At 37.4% G+C, this 23,014-nt stretch overlaps 1 long non-coding RNA gene across 1 annotated transcript in view; it reads left to right on the plus strand.

Annotated features, from left to right (window-relative positions):
• Window positions 1–15,082, plus strand: part of LOC125171724 (uncharacterized) — a 214,123-nt gene extending 199,041 nt beyond the window's left edge. Inside the window, exon 3 of the long non-coding RNA XR_007154415.1 lies at window positions 15,035–15,082. This is a non-coding gene — a long non-coding RNA (uncharacterized LOC125171724). The remainder of the gene's footprint in view (window positions 1–15,034) is intronic.
• The last annotated feature ends 7,932 nt before the right edge of the window (window positions 15,083–23,014 follow it).

Consider the following 23,014-nt stretch of genomic DNA (forward strand, 5'->3'; position numbering starts at 1 on the left):
TATGTATTTTCTTCCAGTACTTTTCTTTTTTCATTTAAACCTGTAATACATCTGCAGCTAGTTTTGATGTAAGTGTAAGAGTCATTTCTTCTAAAGAACTCCCCATTTCAAGGTAATATAAAAGAGGAAAAAATGTGAAAGTCTCAATACTAATTGACTAGTTGAAAAGTTTAGAAAAATCCTGTCTTCTAATCTACAATTTGTTTAATGGCATTTTGTCATTGTGTTTCTTGTATGTCAGTGAATTGACTGGCAATTTACTGGTTGATGTGAGATAGAAAGCAAACGATTCACTAATTCAGAGCTTTCTCCAGTTAACTAGCTCCTTCTCAGATTTTTATCTGAGTTTAAGGACATTGCAGTGAGCTATTCTTCTGACGACGATCCCAGTAAGCTATTTGTTTCAAAGCGTAGCTGTGATTATTCTGGAAAGTTGCAGCTCAAAACATACAAAGCTTTGTTCCCTTAGTCCCTCTCTATTACTCTCTGTTGTCAGCTGACATAATGTAAAGTCTGTTCCTAAGGCCAATCGCTGATTTTCCTCAGTATGTGTCTCCTTTCAGGGGAAACTGAACCATGTCTTTCATCCATGGAGGTCTGAGGCAAAGATAGCATTTCAGCGCCTCATGGACTCAGACATTCCATTTAGCTTTCAAAGTAGCTTTGAGCTGATCTTTTCTTATCAGACCCGTGCATTCCTCAGGGTGCCCTTCTGTAATCATAGAGCAGTATGTTGGGTACACTACAGACACTCAGGCCTGGTGGACTCCAAATAGAATTGCCCAACAGAGACTCCGATCTAATTCTTACTATGCCATTCATTAGCTTTCAATTCCTGCTAAACCTCCTTAATCTTAGTCTTTCAAATTTTGTATCTGCAGTGAGTGATAATGATGCTGATATATTCTACCAGGAGACTGCTAGGGATTAGCTAATTAATGGTCACAAAGAGCCTTTTAAATAGGAAGTACCAAATATCTTCCCTGGCATAAAGCAAAATCATTTGCTTGTCTTTTCATCTGCCCTTTGTTGTCATCTGTCTTCTATCCTCTGCTTTTGGAGTGCTTAGGCCCATCTACTTTTCAATTTAGTTCCTTCCAAAAGACTTTTAAATACAATCAAAACTACTTTAATTCCCAATTATGGGTAAGAGATCCTGCTTCTCTATAGCTTAGTTCCTGGGGAGTGTGAATTATAAAGTGCTTCTGATTCATGGGCCATCGGAATGTTTAAAATGTCCAAAACAAAAGCCCAACATATATAGCATAAGGAAATTTCATGAGATCAGAATCCATAGTACCAGAAACTTCACTTAACTGGAAAGCATTTTCCTGACAATTCAGCTTTCATGAAACAAAGAGATCATGCAATCATAAATATAGTATACACAATTATAAAAATATACACACAAATTCAAGGATGTTTCACACCCTGATCAGTCTCCTCTGGAGATGTATCTATGGACTAGATGGCTACATAACTTATCATTCAGGGTGCACCTGGGTGGCTCAGTTGGTTAAGTGTCTGACTTGGCTCAGGTCACGATCTCATGGTCTGTGAGTTCAAGCCTTGCATCGGGCTCTGTGCTGACAGCTCAGAGCCTGGAGTCTGCTTCAGATTCTGTGTGTCCTCTCTCTGTCTCTGACCCTCCCCGCTCACACTGTGTCTTCTCTCTCTCTCTCTCTCTCTCTCTCTCTCAAAAGTAAATAAACATTAAAACAGTATTTAAAATAATTCAAACCAGAACACTTTTGAGAGCAAAAGAGGCACTCTCCCTGATTCTGCCAGGTCAGGCTTATACCAGAGCCATTGCAGACAAACCAGGATGGATGGTCATCCTATCCATATGTCTATTGAATCATAATAATTGACATTTACATTAATGATACCGATTGATTCAGCCAGGATTTTCAGTTTCTCTGTTATTGACAAAAATAGAAACACAGAAAGGTTTTCTGTTTAAGCCTGTGTTAATTAATTTAATTAGAAATTTCTGTTTACTAATCATTCTAGCAACATTGAGTCCTCATAATTCAGAACCAGGGCAGTAATTAAACAAAACAATTGTCTGTTTTCAGGGCATCAATTTTATGCTTTCTGTTTTGTAATGGCCCCATCATATGCGTGCCCATTCTGAACTCCTGACCTCCAGGGATGTGTAGTGGAAGGGAGTTTGGGCTGTAGATGGGAACAGAATATGACACCTCAAAGTGTGCCATATTCACATATGGATTATTTTGAGCTAAAGGTAATCAAGACCCAGGGGACTCAGCAAAAGCTTTTTACCTAACCATTATCTGCCTAAAAGAATTTAGAATGAGGGCCTGCAACAGAGGTAACATTTTTATCTGAGAGACTTATCTGTGTAGGAAGGCAGACATCTATTTACCAAACATTTCTTCTTTCTAACTTCCTGTGAATTGTCTTCCTCCCCTTTGAAGCTCCAGGCCCCTGTCCCTTTCCTTAGCTCAGGTTGGTACATAAGCCTCAATTGCCTGAATGCCTTTGAGTCTCCTATCTTTGTAGGACCCCCACATGCACACATGTGCATATGTAATTAAAATTGTTTGATTTTCTCTTGTTAATCTATTATGATGGGATAGGGTGGTCTTAGACAAGAACCTAGAAAGGTAGAGTAAAAATTATTTTTCCTCCCCAACAGCTGATGGGGTGCTAAGTCCTTTGACCTTGTCCAGGACTGCATTATCTTAGCAGACTATCACTCCCTCCAGAAGGGCTCATATGAGCAGGTACTGGCTCCCCACTCTGTTGCTCTGGCTCTAACCATTTCCAGCTATGAACTCAAGAGCCAAGAAAGAAGTTTTTTTTTTTTTTTTTCTGATTTCAGTGTGAGTAAAAATCACTAGCAGGAGTTACTGGGCCCCACCCTCAGAGATGCTGATTGCTCAAAACATCCCAGGTTATTTGAAACAAGTGGCCATGGACCCCTTTGCCCAAGAGAATTGTTTCCAAAATTTAAACACCAAAATTTGAATGATACCCTATCTATGGTCCATAAATATGTTTTTCCCTGTATTTACATTGTAGCAGTTTTGACATTGATGGCTAAAACTTGAGATGCTAAACAATTCTAATATTTCCTGTAAAATAAGGAACAAGTAGGAAAACTTACATTACTTATAAATAATTTAACTTAAATCTTAAATCATTTAAAACTGTAAGTTAATTTAAGAACCCTTCCCCCCATGGGGCACCTGGTGGCTCAGTGGGTTAAGCGTCTGACTCTGGACTTTGGCTCAGGTCATGATCTCATGGTTTGTGAGTTCGAACCCTATGTCAGGCTCTGCCCTAACAGCATGGAGACTGTTTGGGATTCTTTCTCTCCCTCTCTCTCTGTCCCTCTCCCACTCATGCTCTTTGTCTCTCTCTCTCTCTCTCTCTCTCTCTCTCTCTCTCAAAATAAATAAATAAATAAATAAATAAATAAATAAATAAACAAACAGACAGACAGACAGATAGATAGATTAAAAAAACAACAACATAAAAATAATCCTTTCCCCCAAACCATACTTCTTCAAATGCCTCAGATTATTCTGAAGCAAATGGCCAGTGGGCATCATGCAAACTGAGAAACACTGTTATTAAAGCTCAAGATCAACTTAACTGACCATGTCAAGGCTTTATATTTCATGTCAGTGATTGTGTAGATGTATAAAATGGATCCTGCACCTTTAGGGTATTATTATTGTTTTTTTTTATCCAACAGACCATAAGAAAACATAATAGTGTTTTGGGAATGTTTTATAGTTTAGTGGAGAAAATGGCCGTTCAAAGTATATTTTATTTCCCTGATTGTTTAGAAAATGTTTGGATACCTATGTGTGTTTCTGTACCTAATCCATCTTCCCAATTAGGCTGAAAACATTCCAAGACATAAGTTGTTATTACATTCGCTAATAATAATAATAATAATAGCCAACAGTGATATGCTAAGTATATGCTAAGTGATATACGCATAAAGTCACTTAGTAGAGTTTATTCATTCTTTGATCAGTTAGTTCCATAACTATTTATTTTTCTATGAAATGTTACATGTTATGTAAGATGCTGTTGATTATAAATTGATCAAATTAGATCTTGAATGAAAAAAACATGCCATAACTCAATGCCTTTTTTCATAGGTTCATTTTTCAAGCTGAGTCCTCATAAAATGTAGTAAAACAACAAAAGAGCAATGTGGCAGATGTTTTGACATCAATAAGGAATAAAGTTTCAAGATTTTTTTTTTCTGCAATGGGAAAATACTGGAGTTCTCTCTGTGTTCAGTTATTGGAACTCTCCAAAGGCCCATTGTGAAAGCCATTACAAATTCTTGCAATAAGCCAAAAATACAGAACATTGAAACAAAAATACAATAAAATAACTGCAAAGATAGATATTATCTCTAACATTCACAATCCCTGAGGTAAATTAAAAAAAAAAAAATTAAACACCATAGCCATAGAAAAGTTTCCTGAGAAAACAGTAATTCAAATCAGAGAATTTGGCTATTTACTAGTTATAAGCCATCATAACTGAATGATTGAACTAAGCCCCACTTGCTTCATCTATAATATGAAAGAAAATAATGTGTATTTTACAGAGCTGTTCTGAGTAATAAAGAGTTAATAAATTTCAAATAGCCCTGTGAATGGCACATAGTAAATGCTTGAGAAATATTGGCCATTAATTTGCCCTGTCAATTCATTTAATCCATTGTTTCTCAGTTCTATTTTCTATAGTATAAGCACAATAGTGTATAATACTAGGGGCTGTGATGATTTCATGGGTGTTTAGATCTCATAAGATGTCTGCAATCTTAAGGATAAAAATTAAATAACTAAGTCATTTTTCAAAATATAAGCAGAAGACCATTCATCTTATTCCTTAAAATTCACAATTCTAATTGTGCCTGATACCAGAGGTTTGAAGACAGCTTGCTTCTTTTATACTGATCTGGGGTTGTATATTAAGCACTCCTTGCCTCAGATTCTGTACCTTATAGGAGTATAATTGAGAGGCCTTCAATTACAGAGAAAAGAACTGATGAATTGGTAAACCGTTCCCCTTGTGGGAATAATGTCTCAGACTCAATACAAATACAAATTACATTGAGAACAAGCTTGACAACTGTTTCTGAGTTTCATTATACAGAACTTCTTACAACCTCACCAGCCCCACCCACCTCTGTATTTTTTCCTTTAATACCTTGTCATTTTATTACATATTTATAAGATCTCTCAAAAAATTCTTCGGAAAATTCAAGGAAGGCTTAAAGGCTTTAAGCCTTTAAAGGCTTAAAGTATGGTAGATGAGGTTGTGCTTTCAAAGGTGCAAATTTTGGTATATGAGAAATTTAGTCTGTAGGACTGATGTTTAAACTGTGTCTTCTCCTTGAGGCAACTCCCAAATGGCACTCTCCTCACCTGAGCACATTAAGGGAGCCCTTCGACATCTTCTGGATGGCTCTTGATCTCTATCTTGACCAACTGGAATTAAACATTACTTCCCAGGACAGACTGTTTGAACTCTAGCTAGGGACTATGCAGGTACCTACCTTGGCTTTTTCATCATGGAAATGTTTGATTTTTCTTCCTTATTTAGCCACATATATACTGAAACGTCAACATTGATTTTTCTATTCCATACCAAAACCTCTAAAGTAAGGGATAATATTTAGTCACACTCTATTTGGGTAAAAATGCTTGCTAATGACAATGCTTCATTATTTGCCATTATTAGAATAACCAGAACAAAGACTGAAATTTTTAGCTTAATGATTGATTTGGAGAGGAAAACGATTGATTCTGTCATCAAACAGGCAGAGGACTAAATAGGGTGGTTGCAAATGTCTTCACTTGCTTCTACCTCTTGTCAGCACCTACACATTCAAAATTTCATATTTCCTGTTTTATTCCAGTAACAAGGCAATCTAGTAGCCAGGTCTTAGAATGGGAAAAGGGGAGTGTTAAAAAGATTTTTTTTTGATAGCTGACATTCTTGATACATTTGAGTTCACACAACTGTACCAGGAAGAGAGAGTGTGTGTGTATGTGAGTAGGGGTAGCTCTTAACTTGGCTCACCCAGAGTGATTTTCCTAGAAGATATTTTTTAAAGGAAATTGTATGTGTGAAGAAATGATGCAGTCATTATTCTCAGTTAAACTTTCCAAATATGTGTAAATCTCATACATTCCACTGTTTTTTTTTTTTTCCATCCAAGATTTTAGAGCATCTTCTGCTAGTATCTCTCTCCCCACTCCTCAAATCTCATACATGATCCAAGACTGAAGTTTGGGCTCAGACAAATACACAAAATTACATGAAATATTTGAGAAAACTCCCTTTCTTCTTCCCTCCCTCCACTCCTCCCTTTTCCTTCTTCCTTCATCCAACCTTTGTCTTTTCTTCTTTTCTTCTCTTTTTGTCATTTTAAAGGGATTTTGGATTATAATTCATACCATCCCCAGGTCAAGTTAAAAAGCCGATCTCCTTGGGCACCTGGGTGGCTCAGTCGGTTAAGCATTCAACTTTGGCTCAGATCATGATCTCACAGTTCGTGAGTTGGAGCCCCGCATCGGGCTCTGTGCTGACAGCTCAGAGCCTGGAGCCTGCTTCAGATTCTGTATCTATCTCTCTCTGTCCCTCCCCCACTCATGTGCTCTCTCTCTCTCACTCTCTCTCGCTCTCTCAAAAATTAACTTTAAAAAAAGAGGCCAGTCCCTTGGGGTACCTGGGTGGCTCAGTGGGTTAAGCATCTGACTCTTGATTTTGGCTCAGGTCATGAACCCAGGGTCATGCGATCAACTCCCACATTGGGCTCTGTGCGGACCATGGAGCCTGCTTAAGGTTCTCTCTTTCCCTCTCTCTCTGTCTCTCCCCCAGTTGCTCATGTGTATGAGTGCACACTTCCTCTCTCTCTCAAAAACTAAAAATAAAAAATTATAAGTAAAAAGCCAGTTTCCAGAAAGGGAACCACAGAGTCTTATTACCATTTAATGCAGCCTTCTGTTTCTCTTTAAGTTTGTTTCACTGACATTTAAGTATATACAGTGAAGAATTTAACACTAATAAAAATTTCGTCCCTTGATTTACCTTTTCAGACTATAAAGTTGGCATAATGTTTTGAAATAGTACCCAGTATTGATGGGCATAAGTTGAAAAATGGCATTCTCATAAACAAATGATTAAACCATATACTGTATACCACTAGGGAAAGCAATTGGCAGTAATCTCAAAAGTATTAAAAATACACATAAATTGTGATCCTGTAACTACATTTCTAGGAATCTATGCTAATAGGGCAATTCAACATATACACAAATGTTTTTAAGCAATTTTGTTTATTATTCATAATGTTAGAATATGAGAAATTTCTTGAGTATCCAACGATTAAAGAATAAATCAATCATAAATGGAGTTATGATAGCATTAAAATCATATTTGTTTTCAAAGAAAAAGTATGCTATCTCTGTGTTTTTCAAAAAGATTTAAAAAATATGCCTAGGCAATAATACTAAACTAGAAAAAGAAGTTTTAAAAGTGTGATCATGTATGATTACAATTCTGAAACTATATACATGTATATATAATATATGTATGAAAATAATAGAATGGAGCAAAATCTTGGTGTTCTATTCAGTTACCTCTACATGGTGATATTATTAGAGGTTTTAATTCCTTTTTAGACTTTTCGGTATTGTCTACAATGTGCAAGTATAATTGCTTCAATCTGGATTAAGTTCATTTTTAAAATATCAAATCATTTTCCATCTGTTCCACTGTTCACAATGCACAGATTCTTACTGCTATTAATTTTGCTACTATCTTCATAATATATCTTCTCTGCACTATATGCATTTAAGCTTCCCAAATGTTTCCATTAAATTTCTTACATTATCTTTGATTAATAAAGGTGACTGTTGCAAAATATAAAATATTTATCTAGATTGATTTTGTGAAAAAGATGACCTCATTTATAATGCCAGAATGAGTACACTATTAATAGACAATGTGATTCAAAGAAACTGAGAATCTTACATGCATGTGAACCTTATTTAACAATATATTAGCAATAATAATATTCAGGGAATTGCTACAAATTAGTGAGATCTTATTATTGGCCTGTTTGTACTACAGCTCTCTGCTGGCAAGAGTGACAGGAATTTTCTAATGCCATGGTTTATACATAATGTCTTATAAAGAGCAATTTATCATTTATTTGATGAGGTTGGGACCAAATTTTATAAATGACACTATTATGCTTTTCTGAATGTTGTCAGGCCACTGGGTGGAAGTGCATCATATTAACTGAATTTCAGAAGGCACTCGTGAAAAAAATTAAGCTTAATGTTCCAAATATGTTTTAATTTCAGATAATTTTCACCATTATTATATATCACAATCAGATGTAAATGTTAATGACATATTGGCATGCTGTGAGAGCTTTCAAAATACAATGAATGTGTCAGCTATTTTTCTTAAAAATCAAATAAAAAATCATGAATAGTCTTCTTAAACAGTGACACTTAAAGTGAGCTCCAAATAAACAATTGAAGCTTGGCAGAAGGAAAAATAGGCCAGTAGGAAAAGGGTCCAGAATACGGAAACTTCTAAGGCAAAAGGAAAGGTTGAAGAAAACTGCTCGGTAGAGGGGAAAACTTATAGTGGAAGGAGATTTATTTAACAAATGTTTGTAAATCATCTACCCAGTGCCATGCATGAATTAGTACCGGGGATTTGGTGATGAGCTAGAGAAGGAATGAGGCTGGGGAGTGGAGATGAAAAGCATGACATAAACACATATACATGTGCAGAGAGGACACCTCCATGTAATCTGGAAGACCTAACCCAAACTGGAAAAAAAGGAAAGACTTCTGGAGGAAGTAACCTAGAGCAGAGACCTGCAGGAGGAAATCCTAGCCAGATTGGTAGAGTCAGAGCATCAGATCTAGGCAGACATGGAGGCTGGAGGGTGTGAGAGCCCAAGACAGTAGAGAACTAGCCAGTCAGGGAGCTTAACAAGCTCCACCATGGCTGAGTGTGGAACGCTTGGAGGAGAGGGATCCTAGTAATGGCTGAGCAGGGGGCGGGGTTAAACATGCAGGGTGTTTTCAAGTCAAGGACTAGGATCTCTTTGTTTTTTTGAAGTTAACTTTATTTTACTGTTGTGTTGTGTTTAAAAATAATTTAAAAGCCGAAGTTCAAAAATGATTCACAATGCAACCAAGAGTTCTATAAATTAACTTGGGGTTCCTGGGTGGCTCAATTGGTTACGCCTCTGACTCTTGATTGGGGCTCAGGTTCTGATCTCATGGTTTGTGGGTTTGAGCCCCACATGGGGCTCTGCACTGACAGCATGGAGCCTGCTTGGGATTCTCTCTCTCCCTCTTGCTCTGCCCCTCCCCCACATGCATGCTGTCTTCTCTCTCTTTCTATCTCTTCCTCCCTTTCTCTCTCTCAGAATAAATAAATAAACTTTAAAAAAAGAGTTCTATAAATTAACTTAAGTTGTCTCAAATATTTTCTTTGGGTTAAATTCCAAGTTATGACATTAGACTGTGTACACAATATCAAAATCACTGGTTGGAAAGTGCAGGATTGGTCAACTAGTTTTAATCTACTTTATTCTAAATGATTTAAATATAATAACAATTTTTTCAATTTCTTTAATGTTTATTTTTGAGAGAGAGAGAGGGAGAGAGAGAGAGAGAGAGAGAGAGTGTAAGCGGGGGACGGGCAGAGAGCGAGGGAGATACAGAATCTGAAGCAGGCTCCAAGCTCTGAGTTGTCAGCACAGACCCTGACACAGGGCTTGAACTCACAAACTGCGAGATCATGACCTGAGCTGAAGTCGGACACCCAACTGACTGAGCCACCCAGGTGCCCCAACAATATTTTTTTAAATAAATATAACCATGTTGAAACAGTGATTCACAAAATTATTGCTTTAGTACATTTCTGGATGATTGGGAGTTAATGAATTGGTTAGACACAGAACTTCTTATAGTTACATAAAACAGTTTGTTAGCATTTACACAAGACCTATTCTTTGCAAGTTCCAAACTTTACAAACATTAAGGTTGCAAATAAACCCCCCTGTAAAACTTCTGTTTTAAGGCCAAGAATCATTATTATAATTATTATTTTTTTTGTATGCATCACTAACTGTTGACTTTCTGCTTGGGGCTACTTTCCCCACATATGATTTTTTATCAGTTAAAATTATGTGAGGTTGACTGGAGAACACGTATGACACTTGCAGAGGAGGCCCTTGAGTCCACTCGTTTACCTGCCATCTAAGTGGTCCTGAAGGTTGCTAGCCATGTGGGAGAGAGACAAATTATTGTATCATCAAACTTAAGGTCAATTGAGATAATAGCTTTCAATATAAAATCTAAGAATGCTGTACTATAGTATATGAAAAAAATCATATCTCTATATTTTTAACATACATATTTGGCAATATCTCTCTTTCCAAACAATACAAAGATCTTAGAAATAAGTCCATTCACCCCTTGCATCTTCCACGTTATTGTTTTCTAGTATTATTGTCCCCCTTCTTTTGTATCACTTTGCCTCATAATTAGTCATTAACATGTTTGTATCAAAATTGGTCATTAATGTGATTAGAAGGACTGTGATCTTTATTCTAAGAGCAGTGGGAAGCGTTTACTTCCAAAAACCAGAGAGATGACAAAATCAGATGTGCATTTTTAATTTTTTTTAAAGTTTATTTATTTTTGAGAAACAGAAACAGAGCATGAGTGGCGGAGGGACAGAGAGGGAGAGAGAATCCCAAGCAGGCTCCAGGCTCCTAGTTGTCAGGACAGAGCATGACACAGGGCTTGAACACTTGAACCACAAGATCATGACCTGAGCCGAAGTTGGATACTTAATTGAGTGAGCCACCCAGGCACCCCTCAGATATGCATTTTTAAAAGGTCACTCTTAGAAGCATTGTAGGAAACGTTGGTTTGAAGGGAGCAGTTAGTAAAGGGAGACTGGTCAGGCAGCTAATACAGAACTTCAAAAATTAGGTAAAAGTGATTTGGGTGGCAGTTGTAGTAGAGACTAAGACTAGTTATAGAAAGACTAAGGTGTTTTTCTCCAGCATCTCCTCTCCTGATGACTGAGACTCTAGATGGGCGGTCAACCTACTCTCTTTAAAATATAAACCCCATATTCCCTTCTGACAGTGCAGAGAGGCAGAGACTTTACTCTGCAATGATAGTGACTCCTCTGTTTTCTAAGTGTCCCCTGAGGCAGACATCATTACACTTTTAAAAGATTCATTTAGGGGTGCCTGGGTGGCTCAGTTGGTTAAGCATCCGACTTTGGCTCAGGTCATGATCTCACCATTCATGAGTTCAAAGCCCTGCATCGTGCTCTGTGCTGTCAGCTCAGAGCCTGGAGCCTGCTTCAGATTCTGTGTCTCCCTCTCTCTCTGCCCCTCCCCGCCTCACACTCTATGCCTTTGTCTCTCAAAAATAAATAAGCATTAAAAAGAAAATTTAAAAAAGATGTTTAAAAAAATAAAAAAATGAAAGATTCATGTAATAATATCTACTTCATTGTTACAAAGTTTAAAAGGGATAGATTATTTGAAAGGTCTTTGGAAACTATAATCGTTTTATTATGCTTATGAAACAGAAAAATGCACAAACCCTAACTAATATCCCTCCATCAATATTTATTCATCAAACACTTCCTTTGTGTTTGACCCTGTGCGGGGCATCATGGAAAAACTAAACGAAATTTGTGCACATATTAGTGTGTGATTTAAAGAAGTGTTTAAATGTAAATAAAATTAAGGGAACACTAAAAATAATGAGGCAGATGTAGACCTTAGACTCCAAACATAGATCATGTTTCTGTTTTAAATCTTTGAGAACTGTGCTGAGTTAACCTTGAAATACAATTCATCTCCTCTTGATTTTTTATTTAGAAGTGTCGATTGCCCTAGGGAGTGAATTATCATCTTGTGAGTGAACTTGAGAAGTTTCTGGTAGAGATTTCCCGGCAGTTGGAACCCAGCTGATTACTATATCTGCCCAATGTCATGGCCAGATCCTCATGTTTATGTTTCATTGTAATCCAATTGGGTAAACACAATCTTAAAGGTTTACAGATAGCAGAGGTTCCAAGAGCCTTAATTTCTTTTTGTATTTTTCTTCCTGTAATGGAAGATTCTGCTCACAGGAAAAAATGAACAAATAGATTATATTCTCAGGAAAATCATTCCAAACTCATCTAAACTGTCTCTGGTTCCTTCTCATTTCTGCCACAGCCTTCCTAATCTAGACCAGGTTGTTACTGAGAGCGCATTTACTTGTCCTTTATGAAAACACTATTTGTATTATCACTGAGTCTGTGGTGCTGCAGTTAGGTCTGTGTTCCAATGAATATAAAGGTCAAACTTCCATAAAGCAAATACATTTTGGGGGAAAAACTAAAGTAAACTTTTTGTTTCTCACTTATGGAATGTCAGACGATTTGTGAATAGAGTTGATTATATACACTCATCTTTATTTGACCTAAATTTCATTTTAGAATTTGCTAAAAGATAGAGTTCAGTCATGGTATAAAAGGTATTACAGATTAATATTTTTGAAATTATCAAAAGAAATTTATGTGCAGAGAAGGTATCAGAAGATATGTATTTTAGTTCTTGTTTTTGTAGAAATCCCAAATGTCTCAAAAACCTTAAAAAGACTATCAGGAATCATCCTGCAAAAACACTGGGACCATGCCTTGGGGTTTTGATTTTAGTCTAAAAGCAATTGTGAGCCCCTATAGACTTTTTTTTAAATTTTTTTTTCAATATATGAAGTTTATTGTCAAATTGGTTTCCATACAACACCCAGTGCTCATCCCAAAAGGTGCCCTCCTCAATACCCATCACCCACCCTCCCCTCCCTCCCACCCCCCATCAACCCTCAGTTTGTTCTCAGTTTTTAAGAGTCTCTTATGCTTTGGCTCTCTTCCACTTTAACCTCTTTTTTTTCTCCTTCCCCTCCCCCATGGGTTTCTGTTAAGTTTCTCAGGATCCACATAAGAGTGAAACCATATGGTATCTGTCTTTCTCTGTATGGCTTATTTCACTTAGCATCACACTCTCCAGTTCCATCCATGTTGCTACAAAGGGCACTGTTGGTGGGAATGCCCCTATAGACTTTTATTTTTATTTATTTTTTTTTTTTTTTAAATTTTTTTTCAACGTTTTTTATTTATTTTTGGGACAGAGAGAGACAGAGCATGAACGGGGGAGGGGCAGAGAGAGAGGGAGACACAGAATCGGAAACAGGCTCCAGGCTCCGAGCCATCAGCCCAGAGCCCGACGCGGGGCTCGAACTCACGGACCGCGAGATCGTGACCTGGCTGAAGTCGGACGCTTAACCGACTGCGCCACCCAGGCGCCCCGCCCCTATAGACTTTTAAACAGAGGGAACATGTGATGAGATGCATTTTTTTAGAAAGACCACTTACTTTTTTAGTTCTGTGAAGGATAATTTGAAGCGATGAAACTAGAGCTCCATGGGTGAGCTGGGAATTTACTATGATAGTAACATAAGAAATGATGATTGTTCAACTAGGGCAATGAACTGAGATTAAGGAGTAGATTTAGGAGATAAAGGTGATAAAAATTCGGTGACCAGCTGGTTAGATGATAGACAGAGGGAACGGATTATGATTTTAGCAATAGGAATGGAGAAGGGATGGAGATGAGAACATTTCAGAAAAACTGAAAGATGTTTTTTCTCCCAGTGTAGCAAGGAAAATTGTGATCTCAACAAAATTGTGGGCCTACTTGGGAAGATGTTTTGTTGTATGTGTTGTTCAAGAACCACAAATTATATGCCAGCAATTCCGTAAACCATTATATTTTCATTATATTTTATTGTACATATCACAGATACATATTCATTTTGATGGCAAACAAATGTTTCTGCATAAAAAATAATTTTAAAACCTGTTGTAATTTTAGTGTAAAAGATAAAATTCCTCTGGTAGCTAAGTTGCAAAAAGTTTTGCTCTACAACGTTAACGTTGTTGTTGTTGTTGTTGTTTTCAAATAAAGGAAAGGGAAAGGGAATACAAATTTTCCATTCACACAAACAGAAGACAACTTTATCACAAACTACCCATTGAATTTATTTTTTCTTAAGTTTAAAAATTTGTCATTTGAATGTTAAAAAGAAAAGAGGGGCCATAGGGCTATTTTAGGAAGAAATTAGGAACTTTCCCATTGCAGAAAATTACAAGGTCCCTGAAGGGTAGTTTTTGATGTTTTTCTTTCTTTTGCTGCTAAATACAATAGCTTGACAAAGCAAATGAATTCTTTTTCCATTGAAACCAGTAAGTCCCTACCATCTGCATTTCCATTAAGTGATTTGTCCAGACTCTGGTTATTTCACGAAAAATCCACAATGAAATCCTTCTTTTACATCTTTTCTGTTATAAAAATTCCTTTTCTAAAGCATTACATGCCACTTCCCTAACACCTGCTCAGTATTATCCTGTGCTCTGTCCTAAGCAAAAGCTTTTGTTCTCTGTTTAAGAAATACCTACTTATGGCTAGCTCCCCACTTTCTAGTTCTTTTTTTTTTCTCCAAAATTTTCTCTCAAGCTACTTTCTGCATTTGGTTCAAGATTCACTTGGACATCATCTCCTCCAAGCACCAATGCTTGGGCCTAATGCACCCACTTTGTGTGCTCCATAGCACCCTATGAATGGTTCTGTCATTTTGCTTCACTCTCTTTTACTGAAATTATCTAAATAGACCTCCTTCCCATGGAATTGAAATTCTTTATGGCAAGTTGCTGTATAAAACCTGATACAAAACTGTACTGATACAAACGGTACTGGTATCACAGCATCAGCCTCTATCATTAATCATTAAGGTAAAGTCTGATAGTGAAAAACCTTTTAGTTTTTCTTCATCTGAGAATGTTTTTATTACCCCTTAGTTCCCAAGGATAGTTTCACTAGGGATAAAACTCAAACTCATGATTGACTGTTCTTCTATTACAGCATTTAAACAAACATTGTGTCACTTCCTAATGGCCACCATAGACTCAGGTAAGCTGTCATTTTTTTTTGACTCATTTTAAGATATTTTCTTTGCTTTAGTTTCAGAAGTTTAATTATGATGTGTCTTGATGTGGATTTCCTCAACTTCATGAATCTGTAGGTTTGTTTCTTTTGCCAAATTTGAGATATTTTCAGACTTTATTTCTTTACTTTTTCATCTCTTATATCTTTTGCTGCTCAATGGGACTCCAAGGATAAGAATGTTGGATCTTGTGTTATTGTCTCACAAATCCCTGAAGATGTGCTCATTTTTGTTGTTGTTGTTGTTGTTTAGCCTATATTCTCTGTTGTTCAGATTGGCTGAGTCCTATTGTTCTGCCCTCAAACTCAGATCTATCTGCCATCATCTCCACTTTACTATTGAGCCCATCCATTGAGTTTTTAAAACTTATTGTATTTTTCAATTATATAGTTTCCATTTGTTTTTTAATTATAACTTCTGTTTCTTTTCTAAGGTTTTCTGTTTCTCATTTCAAGATATATCATAATTATTTGTGAACACATTTTTATGATGGTTACTTTAAAATCCTTGTGAGATAATTCCAACATTTTATTAATTTCACTGTTAGCATTAGTTGATTATCTTTTTGCATTCAGGCTGCAGTTCTCCCTGGTTCTAGATATGATGATGATTTTTTATTGTTATTTTGAACATTTTGGCTACTGTATATGAAGACTCTGTTTAAATTCTTTTATTTAAATTATTTTATTTTAACAGAAAGACACCCTGTTTAGGGTTGGCATGCAAGCCCTAGTCTTCTTTAACAATTCAGTTACATGTAATCTTAGCCAAAAGACTGAGAAGTGATAATGATTCAATTAAAGTCTAGTTTTCAGAAACTGTGTGGTGGTATGTTGGTCTGTTTGGCTTATTTCATGTCACTGGGGCTTTACTGGTCCCCAGTGATGCCACTTGAGAAATCTGAAGGAGCTTACCAGCCAGGCTGCCTTTTCCTGCTAGACTGGTGAAAGGATTCTTGGGCCCATGAGACAAAACAGTGCTTCCTGAGCTGAGAGCTTGTAGTGGTGTGTTGCCCCCTGCGTATGAAGGACAGAGAGGGTTTTCCAGGCAGAGTGTTTGTTGGGGCGTGATCCCCTATGTTGGTGCCCTCCAGCTGCACAGAGTCTTAAGATGGGAGAGGAGAATCTCAAGCCTGGCTGAAGAGATGAGAAACTCCTGGTCTGGGTACTTGTTGTGGTGCTAACCACCTTGCCATATCTCCTGGAAGCATGGTTTTTCTGGGAGGGAGATCAGAGTCATAGGACCAGTGGCAAAAGGGAATACCTTCTTTAGCTGCTTATTAACAGTAGCACTTCCAGTTGATCCCTCTTGCTGGTTCTACTGGATGCACCTGGTGTTGTCAGAGGCCCTCTCATTGGATCTCCGGTAAGAATGAATTTATCTGGGATACCCTTTGTTGCTAGTTTGGAAACCAAGAAACACTAGGCCTACCTTCTTCTGGTGGCTGTGGGCTTACAAGATGTCCTGCTATTGTGCTGCTCTCTAGCCCTGGGATCTCTCACCAATTCATCTTCCTCTTCCAATTTTTAAAGTTCTTTGATTGTCTGTTGGTTTGTTTCCAGAGTTTATAGTTATATTTAGTGCAGAGGAGCAGGGAGAACCAAGTCTTCATCATGTCATAATGGGGAGTTCCATTATTACACATACAAATTCAAAATTTGATGGTCAAGTTTGGTGTGCCCTTACACATATACTATCTTTCTTCAGACTATGTTCAGAAATGTTCCACAGTTATGTAAGTAAGGCTTGGAACAGAGAGTGGGTAATTGGAATCCCTAAATGTCAGGAACATTCAGATGGTATCACTTGCAACTGTGTCCCTCTGGGTGAAGATTTATAGGATCCAGAAGTTTGCAGTGGGACCTGGAAAATGTTGTTATTTCACTGTAGTGCATTCTGACTCTAGTACGTACCTTCTGATTCCTTTAGATCAGGGTATTTTATTTGTTTTACCTATATACTTAGTCAAAACCAAAAATGGTAGCAAGTGAAAAATTCTTGAAGATTTTAGAGACCATTCAATGACATTTTGTAGATAAGAAAAATTGAGGCCAAAGAGTTTTATCAGCTTTCTCCAGTAGAGCCAAACAGCAAGGGAACAGGATTCGATCTCAAGTTTTATGACTTTTGCTTAGTGCTTTTCTTAATTTATCATCGAAATAAATAATAATGATTCAATGCACTTTCACTATCAAATGTATTATACTAACTTCTTCACAATCTTTTTCTGTACACATTTAATTTGCCTGCATATTTGGTTCTCTTGTGCCCCATAAAAAGCATACCTATTCTGTTATTTATGAGTAAAGCATAAACAAAAATTTTAAATGATGCCCAGTAATAAGAGATAATTTCTTAGTTTCCACCACTCATCCCAAGTAGTTTCCAGTCTGGTGAGAGATGCAGACATGTAAACTCACTATAATGTAAGACCTTGTGAAGTAACTGGTTAAAAAAAAGAGTTGTCGCGGGGCGCCTGGGTGGCGTAGTCGGTTAAGCGTCCGACTTCAGCCAGGTCACGATCTCGCGGTCCGTGAGTTCAAGCCCCGCGTCAGGCTCTGGGCTGATGGCTCAGAGCCTGGAGCCTGTTTCCGTTTCTGTGTCTCCCTCTCTCTCTGCCCCTCGCCCATTCATGCTCTGTCTCTGTCCCAAAATAAATAAACGTTGAAAAAAAAAAATTAAAAAAAAAAAAAAGAGTTGTCAAACAAAGTATTGTCAAAGAAGATTGGAAAAGTGGTAAAAATCCTAGGAGTTCAGGGCCAAGGAACTAAGAGATGTCCTAATGGTTGAATAAGAATTAAACAGTTGGAGTAGAGCAAAGGCATCCCAGGCTGAAAAAAATGGAATGAAAAACATGGAAGCAAGAAACTTTATCCCAGCTTTTTTCTAAGTGTCAGGACATGAAGCCTCGCTCTGGTTCTAAACCCAGTAGGTCTAAAATGGACTTGACCATCTTCTCAACAACCCTCAAATGTGTTTCTTCCTTTTTTCCTTCAACAATATTCAGTCTCTTTGTCTGGAAACTTGGTAATCTGTCTAAATGCAGTTCACACCCTTCTATTTTTGTTTTTCATCAGGTGACCACAAAACTCTTGCTAGGTCTCCATCTCCCTATGATGTGTCTCCTGGATACTGTCATTGTTCTCCCTTTATTCAGTCCTAGTCTAGGCCCTTGTTATTGTTCATACAAAATAATGTACTTACTGCCCAAATAGTTTCTTCAACTCAAATCCCTCACTTTTTCAAGATCATCTTACTTGATTCTCCTTTGCCAGATTTACTTTTTGGAAAACAAGTGGCATTATATCATTTTCCTCATCAAAATCTTTGTTATTGATTTATTCATTTATTCACAATTGTTTAATTACATACTATATTCCAGACATTGTGTATTAATTGCCTACTGAATAAAATCCAAACACATGGATCAGCCTATGTCATCTGACCCCAGACTCCCACCGATGTTCTGGATTCCATCTCTTCTGACTCCTCCTGGACTTTGTTCCCTTGGTTCTTCCTTCCCTTCATTTCCAAGCATTTTTACTTATAAACACACTCATGTCTCATCATTCAAAAATAACCTCTACACACACACACACACACACACACACACAAACTCTCCCCAAGTTTTATCACTATCTACCTTCTTGAAATATTAGTCTTCTTGTTTCTATTTTCTCCATACAAGTTCCACATTTTTCAAATTTCCAGTATATATCAGTGAAAGTTTTTTAGCAGTGACATGACATAATTAGACATGTATTTTATAGACTATATATCTATAATATTAGAGACAGATTGAATACGAGAAACGATGCAGGTCTATTTCAATAACTATTGCAATTGGCAAGTTACATCTCTAGGCAAGAGATGATGGTGGCATGAATTTGGGTGGTAGTTGTGGAGGTAGAGACAGAATGTAATGATTTAAAAAAATTGCAAAAGATAAAAATCCAAAGAAATTGGTTACTGACCGGATATTATAGAAAGGAAAAGGAACAGTCAGGGATGTCCTCCGGTAGTCTAGCATGAATAAGTCAGAGGAAAATCATTTGATATCATAAAACCCTAGAAAATTAGCAAGGTGAGCTTTAGATATTACATATTAAGTCAGGATGCAAATGAGACATATCAAGGAAGATGTTGAGTAATGCAATATGTGTAAGTGAGTCTCACACTTGTGGTTGATTGGAAAAATGACCAAAAATTATAGCTCCCCATCCATGACCTTTGGTAGTACTCAGCTGTACTCACTTTAGGCCGGCACTGATTTGGCCAATGGCACATTAGCAAGCATGATCCCAGCAGAAGTTTGAAAACCTCACATACAACGATGCTGACCCTCTTGCTATCCTTAGGAACTTTGTGATTGACCACAATATGATAAAACCCAGGATATCTTGCTGAATGATGAACCACTGGTTCAATCATCCCCATTGCTTGAGCCCACAGCATGTCAGGCATGAGATTGAAGCAATCCTAGTTCCTCCAGCCCCATCAAGCTTCCTGCTGACAGTAGTTACTAGCTCAACAAAATTAGCTGAACTGATCCAGATAAAACAATCACCCAGAAGGCCTACAGAATCCTATGCTAAATAAGCAGAAATTATTTTAAGCCAATATATTTTGTAATGATTTGTTATGCAGCAAATGCTAATTGACTCAACCTTCTGGGGATATGGTAATAGTAGTTAAGATATAAAGAACTCATTCTGTGTTAGCATAGTGTTGAACATATTACATGGGTAAACTAAACAACGTAAGTAAAACTTTCACATAAATAGAAGTTTGACGATGTTAAAATATAAAAATAAAGAGTTAAATTATTCATTTTATGAAGTTTAAAGTGTTAGTATTTGAAGAAGAGGAATTAAGTATTTATTCAAAGCTACTCAGTTACTACATGACAGAATTGGAAGAAATATGAGGATATCTAAACAATAAACTTTCTAAGTCTACAAATTGTGGAATTTCAAGAGTATATAGCTTTGGGTTTACTGGACACTCCGAAGTTATTGGTTATGGTAAAATGTTACTTTAGTTTGCAGCCTTTTAGACCTTTGGTTATTTGTATTAAATGTTCCACAGTGTCTGCCAAGGTATATTTTCTACCTTGGTATTCTTCAAAATGCTAATTCTATGCTTTATGCATGCTTCATGGGCAGAAAGAAAAATTTATAGCCTTCAGATAAAATTATAGGTGTGAAACATTCCACACATAGCAATAATTTACCATATCATTTGACTTTTTTTCCTTAAAACATTGCATTCATGGAATTTTAAGTTACCAAATCAACAGATTTTCTTAGTAAGAAGAATTATTTCATAACTGTCTTTTAAAAGGTTTTTTTAAGAAAAATAAATACAACCTGAACTTGTGAGATGAAAGTAATAATGGTTGTGCAGTATTTTGTAATCCTTGGCCATCACTCCTTTGCTGCATTTCTGATCTAAGGTCTACATGGATGCTCCAATTAGAGTGCATTTTAAAGGAAGATAATTTAAAGATAAGCTAACAACTAGCATGGAAGCTACATTACCAGAAATTTAATGACATAGGGAAGTATGAGTTTCCTATTGCTGCTGCAGCAGATTACTAAAATTTAGTGCTTATAACAACATAGATTTTTTTATAGTATAGTACCAGAGGTCAGCAGTCCAATATAGATCTCACTAGATGTTTTTGTTAGCTAGGCTACCATAACAAAATACCACAGGGGTGCCTGGGTGGCTCAGCTGGTTAAGTATCTGACTCTGGATTTCAGCTCAGGTCATGATCTCACAGTTCATGACTTTGAGCCCTGCATTTGGCTCTGCATTGACAGCTGTGGAGCCTGTTTGGGATTCTCTCTCCATCTCTCTGCCCCTCTCCTGCTTGCTCTCTCTCTCTCTCTTTCTCTAAGTAAATAAATAAACTTTAAAAGATGTGCGATTGAAATATAAAAAAAAATATCACAGACTCTGTGACCTAAACAACAAAAATTTATTTTCTCACAGTTCTGGAGGCTGAAAAACCAAAGATCAAGGTGCCGGCCAGTTTGATTTCTGATGAGAGCTCTCTTCTTGACTGCCTTCTCTTTGTGTCCTCAGATGGTATTGAAAGAGAGCACACTCTTATGAGGGGTATCAGCCCTATGACTCCATCCTTATGAACTCATTTAACCTTTATCACCTCCCCACAGACCCTATCTCTAAATACAGTCACACTGTGGGTTAGAACTTTGGCTTAAGTAGAGGCACCTGGATAGCTCAGTCAGTTAAGCATCTGACTCTTGGTTTCAGCTCAGGTCATGATCTCTTGAGTTGGTGAGATGGAGCCTGGCATCGGGCTCTGTGCTGACAGCATGGAACCTGATTGGGATTCTCAATCTCCCTCTCTCTCTCTCTCTCTCTCTCTCTATCCCTGTATCCCTCCCCTACTTGTGTCCTACCTCTCTTTCCCTCAAAATAATACATAAACTTAAAAAAAAACATGTATTTGGGGGGGACACAAACATTTAGTCCATAACACAGAGCTAAAATCGAGGTGTCAGCAGGGCTGTATTCCTTTCTGCAGACTGTTGAGGAGAAGCCATTTCCTCTTCTTTTCCAACTCCTAGGGGCTGCCCACATTTATTGGCTCTCTGATCCCTTCCTTCTTGAAACCCAGTGTCTTAGTTTCCTAGAGCTGCCATAACAAAGAACCACAGTATGGGTGGCTCACAATAACAGCAGTGTATTGTCTTACGGTTCTAGAGGCTAGAAGTCTGATATCAAGATGTTTGCAGGTTTGATTCCTGCTGTGGTCTGTGAAGGAGAGTCAGTTCCATGCATCTCTCTGGCTTCTGATGGTTTGTTGGTAATTTTTGGTACTTCTTGGCTTGCATATGCAACTTCAATCTTCTACCTTCACATGGTGTTTTCCCTGGCCCTTCACATGGTCTTCCATCTGTGCATGTGTCTCTGTGTCCAAATATCCTCTTTTTATAAAGATGCCAGTCATTAGGGTGAGCCCTAATGACTCCATTTTAATTTGATTACCTTTTCAAAGACCCTATTTCCCAATAATACCATATTCTGAGGTACTTGGTATTAGGACTTCAACGTATTTATTGGGGGCGGGGCACAATTAAACCTAGAGCAGTTAGCAATGGCTAATAAAGTTCATCTCACATTGTATCACATCATTCTTACCTCCTCTTCTTCCTCCCTCTTGCACTTTTAAGGACCTGTGATTACACTGGGCCTACTAGATAACCCAGGATAGTCTCCTATTTGAAAATCAGCTGATTAGCAACCTTAATTCCGTCTACTACCTGAGTTCCTTTTTCTATGTAATACAATGTATTCTCAGGTTCCAGGATTTAGGATGTGGACATTTTGAAGGGTTGTTATTCTGTCCACCACACAGAGAAATTGCCATTTGCTAAAACCTTCAGAAAGATTCTTGGATGTGGCTTCAAGGAAGAGTTAGAAAATGTACTTAGGCTTAAGGATATGCAAGTGATGTGACTCTTCATGGGCTGTGGTTGCTAAACTGCCTTCCAAGAAGCAGGGTTTTTGAGCTTTGAAAGAGCCAAGCACATTTGGTGCCAACATTAAAGTATTGGTAATAGAAGGCTGGTTGAGCATTTCCACCAGCATTCTTGCATAGGACACACCTCAATCTTATACAAAGCACCAACTTTTCATTTAAAAAAATGTTCAACAGATCATAGGATTAAGTTTGAGTTAGTGTTATATTTTGTGCATAAATGTGTACTAAAATGATAAAAGTTCAATTTCAAAGAATAGTCTTTGGTTATAAGGGTGTATATAGTCTTAGGGACACCTGGGTGGCTCAGTTGGTTAGGTGTCCAACTGTTGATTTTGGCTCAGGTCATGGTCTCATGGTTCATGGGATTGAGCCCCATGTCAGG

The sequence above is a fragment of the Prionailurus viverrinus genome, chromosome A1, assembly GCF_022837055.1.
Source record: "Prionailurus viverrinus isolate Anna chromosome A1, UM_Priviv_1.0, whole genome shotgun sequence".
In the NCBI taxonomy this organism is placed as follows: Eukaryota; Metazoa; Chordata; class Mammalia; order Carnivora; family Felidae; genus Prionailurus; species Prionailurus viverrinus.